Genomic DNA, 10,934 nt, shown 5'->3' with positions numbered 1-10,934 from the left:
ACAGTGACTGTGCTGCACTGTGAGTTGAGCCCAGCTGTAGATCCAAAGTGTGAGAATGGGCATTGGTGCGATCTTCCTCTAAAGGGCTCTTTCCTTGATGACCAGTTCCTGAGCCTACTGCTCCTGTGTGAACTGTCTGCTTTGCAGGATGAAGTCACTGCATTTATACAGGCTATTGAGGCAAGCTGGCTCCCATCCACCCCACCCACATTCCAGAGAAAGCCTATCACCAAGCTTAGGGATCGGAGGGCTTCTCCTTTGGGATATCAGATGGTGATGGCTGTAACTGAGTGCAGAACAGAGTGGGAATCATCTGCCCATCCCTTGGTGCTGGCTGAGTGAGTGCCAGCTTCTTGGCTCCAAAGGGTGAAGAAAGATATAGCTACAAGTGCAGTAAGGGGAAGGGAATGGCCACACAGGGGACCAAAATTGGTTTGCCATTTCCATCCAATGGGAATATGATCAATGTAGAAAGATGTTTAACTTCATTTCTCCTCTGCCCAGAAAATGGGCTACCTCCCTCCTAATACCTCTGGCTCAGCCTCCACACAAACAGTTCTCAACCAGATCTCTTCCAATGCCTTAGGGCTTTGGATGTCTATGTAGTCCTGAAACCAAAATTCCAGGGACACTATGTCTCAACCTATCTCACAGTCAAAAGGGCTGGACCAGATTCGACATTTGCAAGCAGAAGATACTACTCTGGAAAACTGAATTTATATGCACCTCAAGAAAAAACCTAGATTGATAATAAAGCAATGTGGTGAAAATGGATACATGCAAGGCCAGAGTTCTTCATTACGGGTGAGAATTGGATAGTGTTGAGAATGGACTGACTAGCAGAATGTATTAGCAAGGTGGCTGCGTCAGGAATCAGAAGAATCTTGTGCGGGTTTTGGCTAAGGAGTACTCTACAGGCTGTCTCTTGGCTCCCTGTGAGCAAGAGGCCCACATTCTACCTTAAGAAAGTGAGGGAAACCTTTGGATTTTGTCATGTTTCTGCCCCTAAGATCAGTAGATAGGAGCAGGGGTGATTCTGGGGTATATATCAATTACATATTCTTAATCCATTCATCAGTTGATGGACATATTTTCCATACCTTGACTATTGTCAATAGCATTGCTATGAATATTGGGGTTCATGTGCCCCTATGAATCAGCACTCCTGTATCCTTTGGATAAATTCCTGGTAGTGCAATTGCTATGATGTAGGGTAGCTCTATTTTTAATTTTTTGAGGAAATTCCACACTGTTTTCCAGAGTGGTTGTACCCACCAGTTTTCATTTTCACCAACAGTGCAAAAGGTTTCCCCTATCTCCACATCCTCACCAACATCTGCTGTTTCTGAATTGTTAATTTTAGTCATTCTGACAGGTGTGAGGCTGATTTATATTTTCCTGATGATGAGTGATGTTGAACATCTGTTTTCCATCTGGATATCTTCTTTGGAGAAGTGTCTATTCATGTATTCTGCTCATTTCTTCACTGTATTATTTGCTTTTTGAGTGTTGAGTTTAATAAATTCTTTACAGATATGGATACTAACCCTTTACCTCTGATATGTCATTTACAAATATCTCCTCTCATTCTGTCAGTTGCCTTTTAGCTTTGCTGATTGTTTCCTTCATTGTGCAGAAGCTTTTTATTTTTATGAGCTCCCAGTAGTTCATTTTTGCTTTTGTTTCCCTTGCCTCCAGAGACATGTTGAGTAAGAAGTTGCTGTGGCCTATGTCAAAGAGATTGCTGCCTGTTTTCTTCTGTAGGATTTTGATCGTTTCCTGTCTCACATCTAGGTCTTTCATTCATTTTAAATTTATTTTTGTGTGTGGTGTAAGAAAGTGGTCCAGTTTCATTTTTCTGCATGTTGTTGTCCAGTTCTTCCAGCACCATTTGCTAAAGAGACTGTCTTTTTTCCATTGGATACTTTTTCCTGCTTTGTTGAAGATCAGTTGGCTATATAATTGTGGATCCATTTCTGGGTTCTCTATTCTATCCTATTGATCTATGTGTCTGTTTTTATGCCAATACCATGCTGTCTTGATGATTACAGCTTTGTAATACAGGTTAAAGTCTGGAACTGTGGTGCTTCCAGCTTTAGTTTTCTTTTTCAACATTACTTTAGGTATGTGGAGTATTTTGTGGTTCCATACACATTTTAGGACTGTTTGTTCTAGTTCTGTGAAGAATGCTGGTGTTATTTTGCTAGGAATTACATTGAATGTGTAAATTGCTTTGGATAGTATTAACATTTTAACAATATTTAACAAATATCCAATTTTTCCCATTTCTTTGTGTCATCTTCAATTTCTTTCATAAGTTTTCTATGGTTTTAGTGTACATATCTTTTACCTCTCTGGTTAGGTTTATTCCTAGATATCTTATAGGTTTTGGTGCAATTGTAAATGGGATCAATTCCTTAATATCTCTTTCTGTAGCTTCATTATTGGTGTATAGAAATGCAACCGATTTCTGTACATTGATTTTATATCCTGAAACTTTGCTAATTCATGTGTCAGATCTAGAAGGCTTTTGGTGGAGTCTTTTGGGTTTTCTACATAGAGTATCATGTCATCTGTGAAGAGTGAAAGTTTGACTTCTTCTTTGCCAATTTGGATGCCTTTTATTTTGTTTTGTTGTCTGATTGCTGAGACTAGGACTTCCAATACTATGTTGAATAACGTCATGAGAGTGGACAACCTTGTCGTGTTCCTGATACTAGGGGGAAAGCTCTCAGTATTTCCCCATTGAAGATGATATTATCTGTGGGCCTTTTATATATGGCTTTTATGATGTTAAGTTATGTTCTTCTATCCTGAATTTCTTGGGGGTTTTTATCAAGAAAAGATGCTGTATTTTGTCAAATGCTTTTTCTGCATCTATTGATGGGATCCTATGGTTCTTAAACTTTTATATATACATTGTATATAATTATATATATATATATATATATATATATATATATAAGAATTGACCAAAAACAAATCAGAAACTCTGAGTCTGATTCCAAAAGAAAAAAAAGAAGAGGGAGGAAAGAAAAAGAAAACAAAAAACAAAAAAAACAAAAACCACAACAAAAAAGGAAACAGTTGTCTGTTGATGGCTGTGCTGGTCTGGAAGAGAGACTGGCTGTGTTGAGTCAGTCAGACCCACTCAAGTAAGTAAGAAGTTGCCAGGCAAGGAGGGGAGGAGTTTGATGTAAGCAGGTCCTGCCTCCACGGGGGCCTCTGTGCTGCTCTCTGAAGTCCCACCATGTTGGTGTTGGAAGGGAAAATGGCGACTCTCCAATCTCTCCTCCTTGGACCAGGCATCTCAACCCACACTGTTCAGGTAGCCCTCAGAGAATAGAGGATGGTCAACTTGTCCTGCTCCACAGTTCTCCTGCACTTTCTAGGTGCTCAGCTGGGATTCAAAACAAGAAATCTTAAAGGACCCAGCTCCGTGTAGCTCCTCTCCCCTGTTCCAGAGTAGAGCCACTCCACTCTGCTGATAAAAGGCTTTTGGCTGATACCTGCAAGGTCTATTGTCCTTGGGGAGGCAATAAACCCTTTTCCCAAAGTACTCCAGGAAGGGGACTGTTGTCTCTCAGTGTGCCTCTGAGATCACTACACTGGGCTATACATACCGGGGCTGGCTCCCTCCTCCCCAGGAGTGTGTGCCCTGGCTTCCAGTTCTGTTACAGAGGAAATCATGCACTTTGAAACCTTGGAGTTTCAGCTCCTAAGGCTGTTTGAAAAAAAAGAAACTGGCACTCTCCGTACTTCTCATTCCCCTGTCTGTGGTCCAGAAAGGTTTTCCTCTTGTGCTAATCAATGCTGCATTTTCACAACCCTTCTCTCTTTCTCTCCCTGGTCTCTCCACAGAAAGGGTTCCCTCTCCTCTGTGCCTATGCTGTTTTATTTCCCCAAATTCACATACACACATCTCAATCTTGCCAAGCTGTCTCCCTCCAACTGTGGAGATCCTTCTGCCACTACACAGATTGATTTCCTGGGAGTTCCAAATGATATCCCCTCAATACAGCTGTGTTTGAGGGATGAGAAAATCCTGGTTCCCCTACTTCTGTGCCACCTTAACTCCATCCTCAATAAACATTTATTGAATGACTACTAATGCATTATATTTAGGTTGATATAAAGCAACTAGATTCTTAGGTGCATGGTGGTTAGGTACTGAAAGAGATGACTCTTGATGAACATATAATGGTTTATGGGAAAACAGAGGATCCAAAGAAACTAAGCTCAAACCAAGGAGGCTCACAGATTCCTCTTCAGCTTCAGCAGCATTCTTGTTACAACACTTCTATTCTTTCCCCCTTTGGATGCTGACTTGTATTTCTGTTAGAACATTTGTAGGAAGCAACTGTTTTTTGCCTATTTTCTCCTCATTGTGATAATAGCACCTTGCTTTTCTCTGAGGGCATTACCCATCCTCAGAGTTCAGTCCATGACTTTTGGATGGAGCCATGATCTTCTTTCCCCAAGCTCTTGGAGTGAGTCATGGACCAGTCCTGGGCAATGAAATATTCCATCTCCTTGAATGGCTATTAGATTAGGAATGGCTTCATAATTCAAGTTGATCCAGTTAGAACAAGCAAATTCTGAGATATTTGCTAGAAGCATAAGAGAAACTTTTTTTTGTGATTGTAGTAAGACTAATGTAAACTTGACCTATAGGAATCTATCATGTGGAGACAGTCTATCTGAGAATAAAGCCAACATAGGAAAGGAGAGTAGAGAGATACAGACTGATTTCTGACAATAATGTTTAATCTCCTGGATCCATCTATCCTTAAACCCATCCCAAGCTATTCAGTTATATGAGCCAATAAATTCCCTTTTTTGATTGAGTTGAAGGAGGTTATGTCACTTATAACCAAAGAGTCCTGAGACAGTACTTAGTAATTTTGCCATCAGTTTCTTATGTTCATGGCACTTCCAACTTCCATAGAAGCCTGTTGGATTCATCTTTGTATCTCCAGTTGCACTCGTAGTGATCCAGGTAGGAGGTGCTTAATAAATAAATACTGAGATGATGAATGATGGATGGATGCATGGATAAGGAGAAATGTCTTGGTTCAAATTGTTTATGCTTTATTTTATTTTTTAAATATGAAATTTATTGTCAAATTGGTTTCCATACAACACCCAGTGCTCATCCCAACAGGTAAAGCAGGGACTGTAGTTTATCAAATGAAATCTGTAATTGTATGTCCTGTGTCTATAAATTCAATATACTTGAAGGAAAATATTCTTTCAGTTAGTGAAATTTTTAAAAACCATTTTGAAAACGAGTTTCTGGATTATCTTCTGGGGCTAATACTATCAATGATAAAAATCCGTTACGAGTAGGAAGGCTGTGACAGGATAGTAGAGATTCTGGGATTCTGGCTGGTTTCTTAAGAAATGATATGAATATATAAGAATGGTTAATTACAGCCAACAAGGGGGAGGTGGTTGTGACTTAAGCTGGTTTGTAGGGTGTGGTTTTGTTTTCTTGTAACTCCTAGAGGCTGTCTGGGGTATAGATGTCACAGATCAGATTGCTCAGTAATCTGATAGTTATCTATACATCCTATTAGTGTACTTTGAATTAAAGACCACTACTTCTTTAGTTTCCTCATATTGAGAGTGCTTGCTATAGTGGTCCCTAGATCTTCCTTCACAACTTTTTTGTGAATGTATGATTATGATAAAATGCTTTTTTATTTTTATTTTTATTTTTATTATTTTGGGGGGAGCAAGTAATTTTTAATTTTTTTTAAAGCAAATACACCAAAGAATCGTGCAATGCTGCCAGCACTGGATGCAATCCTGACCCACAAGTCTGCACACTTCTTTGTAGCTGGTCCGGTGATAGCAGAAGTTTTCATTTCACCTTTGTTGTTTACTATGATCCCTGTGATATCCTCAAATAGAGAAACATGCCTTCTTTTCTCCGGTATGAATCTCGTTGTTGAATTACCACTGCTGGATGTAACTTCTTTCTCAACTCTGGTTTGCCTTTGTTCACTGTGGCCATCACCATGTCCCCCACAGCAGCAGCAGGAAGTCTGTTCAGTCGCCTTGATCCCCCTTCACAGAGACGACACACAGATTTTTGTCTCCTGTGTTATCAGCATAGTTGATATTGCCTCCTGCCAGAAGACCCAGAGAAATTTGGAATTTCCCACTGGACCACACACCATGTCCTTGCTTTGACATCTTGAACACCAGAAAGGGACAGAAAAAGCAAAATGTTTTTTAACTAATTGCTTAAATGGAATTATTTTACATTGTTTTGCATATTAAAATGGATACCTCATTCAAAGGCTTAATTTATTCCTCAACCTCCATTAAATCCCTTGTTTTAATGTTAAATTAATGTTAACTTAATTTTCAAATACCACCAAAAAGCCTGTGGTAGCTTTGTTAGTGATAAACTCATTCTAACGCTGTCAATTTTCTCTTATTAAGTCTTTGTTCAAATGTTCTTGCCACCAGAAAAACATAAGCAAGACTTTCCTCTAGGCAGACTCATTTTGCTTCCATGCATTCTTCTGTGTTTCCTTGGCCTCAGGATGGCTGATGTTGTTGGGGCAGGTTTTAGGAAAGTCCAAGGTTGTGACACAATGATGTTGGAACCATTGCCTCCTTGGCTGCAGGTGTGATGAGGTTGCATGAAACCAGGCTCCTTGAAAGTGACTAGCACTTTCCCTGTTCCTGAGAGGCATCTGCTTTCTTATGGCTTGCATTTCCTCAGACTTTGCAAGTCAGGTCTGTGACCACTGAATGGGAAGGAGGATTGCTAGTCCTCTTCCCAGAGGCTGACCTGTGACAGGAACTGTGACTGACCTGTTCGGGGCAGCCATCCAACTGCCTATAGGACCAGCACATGAAAAGCTGATGAGTGAAGTGGCTGTTTGGCAGCAGGAGACTACATACCCTGCAGAGCAAACGGTTGCAGTTAGCTCTGTGCATTCCCAGAGTGGTTGGGTCTTCCTGAGATGCCAATTTTGAACTCTTTTTTTTTTTGAGGTGGGGGAGGTGGGGGGAGAAAGTGACAGAGAGATTGAGAGTCCCAATTAGTCTCCACACTGTCAGTGCAGAGACCAATGTGGGGCTCCATCTCAGGAACTGCGAGATCATGACCTGAGCTGAAATCAAGAGTCAGACGCTTAACAAACTGAGCCACCCAGGCATCCCTCCAATTTTGAACCTCTGTATGCAGGTACCTAAATCGAAAATATTAGCAACTAACCCAATATTTTATAAAACTCGGTGCAGCACTGTGTGACCTTTCCTTTGTCTCTCACACTTAGTGGCTGAGTTCTAGCCCTGTGGAGCCCTGCTCCTCTGTCCTTGGTCTGCTCCTTTAGAACCTCACCCCCTCTCTGGCCTGCTGTGTGAGTTTGGCAGTCATTTGGCTTCTGTGTCTAAGTTCATTCTCTAAGAACACTTCAGCCCTCCCAGTAATCGAGGGATAATTATAACCATCATGATGCCACCTCCAAGGACTGGGATGAAAATTAATGAAGTGCTTCTCACATGCTCTCAAGCAACTTCAGAAGAAGTTGCTACTTTCTCACAGAATGTTATTCATCCCCTACCAGGTGGAAATTAGAGAACTAATAGGGCAATGTTTCTGGAAGCTTGGCAAGCCTACCATCTGCATCAGGATCCCCTGGGGGAGACAAGGATTGAGTGGGGGAGGGACTTCCTCCTTGAAATGCAGGTTCCCAGCTCTACTCCACTCCCACAAAATCAGATCCTGAGAGAATGGGGCTTGGGAACTTGTGTTTTAACAAGCACACTCTCACCCCCAGGTGACATTAATGTCATTAAAGTTTGGGGAGGACTTCTGAGCCTTCAGAGGAAAGTGAAGGGGAATTGCTATGAAAAAAAGCTTTGGGTGAAAAGGGGGCATCTCACTCAGCTTCCTTGAGCCTGTGAAAATGGCTTAGTAAGACATTGGAATTATTTAAAATAGAACAAAAGGATAAGCCTGGAGATTTTAGGTGGTAAATATAGGTAGTGTGGACAGTTTATGGAGACCTAGAGAGCGGGGTTCAAATTCAGGAATGAGGCCAGAGAAAACTTACTTTTCATCTCTGAGCTTCAGTCTCCCCATATGGTTCAAGGATGAAAAGCTAGGGGTACAACTCTCCCATAAGAGTTTCTTGGGATCAGGGTACCCACATTTAAGCCAGGAAAATGGACTGTGGGTGTGGCTATTGCTACCTGGATCTGCCTGGAATCAAATAGATAAGAAATAAATAGATCTTCCAGAGAGTTCTGCTACCAAAAGAATCACTGACCAGAACAAATAGAGGCCAAGGCTGTTTGCAACTTAACCCTTAAGCCTCCTCTGGCCAGGAAGCAGGCTGAGAAAACTAAACACTTCCCCCAAGTAGAGCATATTCTCTGTTGCCTTTTTTAGAGATGGACAAGAACAGCAGAACAGAAAGGACCTGAAACAAAGGGCTGCAGAAAGCAAGGCCCTAGGGGCCCTCTTGAGGAGCAGGATTGGTGTGCACCCAGTAGGGCAGCTGGAGTATGCAATGGGTCCATCCCTGTTCCACAGCTGTATGTGGGGTAAGAGAGGCTGCTCCTGCCCACAGAGACAGCCCCAGGAGATGGTCTCCCATTGATGCCTTGAGGGGGTGGGCCATTTCCCCTGGGTAAGGGGTGTGTGTTCCCCACATAAGAGGAAAGCAAACTTCACATCTGTTACTAGGGGAAAGGCTTAGATGAGAGGATTAGCTTGTTGTTCATGATTATTTGCTTCCCCTCCTGGGGTGGAGGAAATGGGAAGGGGAAAGTGGGGATTATTCTTCCCTTTCCAGGGATGTTAGGCTTTGGCCAGTGAACTGTGAGTGGATAACTTCTGTTATTTCAGAGCAGAAGCCCTGTCTGTTCTCCCTTTGCCAGCACAATTGGCAAAGCTCCAGATAGGACATGCCACTATAACCAAGGCAGAGAAGGAGGGTTGCAGGATCCGTGGCTGCCTCCAGCGATCGGCAGTGGGAGCAAGACATAAACTGTAGTTGCTCTAAGCTGGGGTCAGCACCATTTCTGTAAAGGGCCAGGAAGGAAATATTTTTGGGTTTGTGGGCCATGTGGCCTCTGTCACAACTACTCAGTTCTGCTTCTTTATCAGAACATTGGTCATAGACAACATTTAAACAAACGGGCATGGCTGTATTCCAAGGAGACTATTTACAAACAGAGAGTGGGCTGGCTTTGGTGCTTGACCATAGTTTACCAACCCCTGCTATAAGACATTGTGATTTGGGGGTCCTTCATTTTCCCTAGGCTGCTGGATCTCATACTTGAACATATATCAGAATCACCTGGGGGCATATTAGAACACAGATTGCTGGCCCTGCCCAAAGGTTCTGGTAGATATGCCCATATGGAGGGCCTACGGATATACATTTCTAACATGTTTCCAGGTGATGTTGATGCTGCTGATCCTTGACACCTCTTGAGTATCACTGCTCTGGTCCTTCTTGATTGATATATTATTTGTAAACTGGGGATAATATCAGAACTTAGCTCATGGTGGTGGTGTCCTAACTAAAGGAGATAACGTTGTAACATTATTAGGGGAAGTTCTGGGACTTTGTAAGTTCTCAGTTAGGCACTGTTACCATAACTTACATACAAACACACTCTCTTTCCTGTCTGAAGACACAGAATAGTAAATAAAAGGAGGACCGTTTGCTTCGCAGGTGAGTCCTCACTTCATCAAAGACTCTACCATAGGATTTATTTAAAAAACACAGTGTTTTAGTCCGTTTGCAATGGGCCCTCAATGTCAACTTCATTTCCAACCAGGAAGATCGCTATTACTAAGAACAGGTGGGCCTTTACCATCTCACTGAGAAGGTGGTCATTAGCCCTCTGGCTTCTTTGAGGTCAAGACACTCTAGATAAACTTGGTTTCTTCAGGTAAGCACTAAAAATAAAACAAAACAGTTCAACCCAACACAATTTGTGGCCAGGAATGTTACAGCTGTTCTGAGAAGGTATTGTAAGCACTATCAGATGGAGACATGGGTTACAACTGTAGGATTAGGGTGTTCTTGGGAGTCCAGAGGAGATCCCACCAAGCTACCTAACATCTATGACCTGGATCCTCACCTGCAACGGGGATAATATGATTCATCACAGGCTCATTGACAAGATTAAACGAGAGTGTGTGTTTGACACTTGGGAGTCAGTTACTCTCAGGTTCTGTGCCCTCTTCTTCCTGGAAGTCAGCAGGGTGTAGGAATCAAGGATGTAGCCTCTGGATTCAGCTATCTGGGTTCAAAGCTTGCCTCTTCCATTTTGTTGGCTGTGTGTTCCACTCACATTATTTAGCTGTGCAGTCCTCCAGTGACACTATGTTCTCCTCTCAGTGATGATGACTATAACCTTTATTAGACTCACCACATGCCAGGGATTTTGCTACACAGCCCTTATATCTCCTTTAGTCCTCCATGACACCCTAGAGCGGGTGCTTTTATCACCCCCATTTTATAAATAAGGAAACTAAGCCCTGGGGAAGTTAAATAATTTGCCCAATACAGGCAGTCTGCAGGTTATGAGGGCTGAATTCTGATCTTATGTTTTGGGAGTAGAGTCCACCCTTTTGGCTGTGACACTGTATTGTTTCAGTCCCAGTTCTTAGTCTCTCCCCTGGCAGTGTGCTTTGGGGCCCACCTATGCACCCAACCCCCATGAGGCTTCCTTCATATGTGCCTTCTCAGTAAATGTTTGTTGAGGGAATGTAGGAAGGTATAATAAATGCATGTATGAATGTTAATCTGTCTTCAGCCTCTGTGGTGTGTGCCCAGACCTTCCTGGGGAAAGAGGCACAGACACCAGAGTCTTCTTTCACACAGTAGTGTGAAGAACAGACTGTGATCCTGTCTTGGGAGTTGCTCCCAAGTTCCTCCAGGTTCTGGTAA

At 42.3% G+C, this 10,934-nt stretch overlaps 1 pseudogene; it reads right to left on the bottom strand.

Moving 5' to 3' along the window:
- Positions 1 to 235: 235 nt before the first annotated feature.
- LOC112851237 (large ribosomal subunit protein uL14 pseudogene) lies at positions 236 to 6,201 on the bottom strand (annotated as a pseudogene).
- Between the last annotated feature and the right edge of the window lie 4,733 nt (positions 6,202 to 10,934).

This window comes from Puma concolor, chromosome E2 (assembly GCF_028749965.1).
Source record: "Puma concolor isolate L17-30 chromosome E2, mPumCon1.1.hap2, whole genome shotgun sequence".
Classification (NCBI taxonomy): Eukaryota; Metazoa; Chordata; class Mammalia; order Carnivora; family Felidae; genus Puma; species Puma concolor.
Note: the sequence above shows the minus strand (reverse complement) of the source record. Positions and strands in the feature narration are given on the sequence as shown.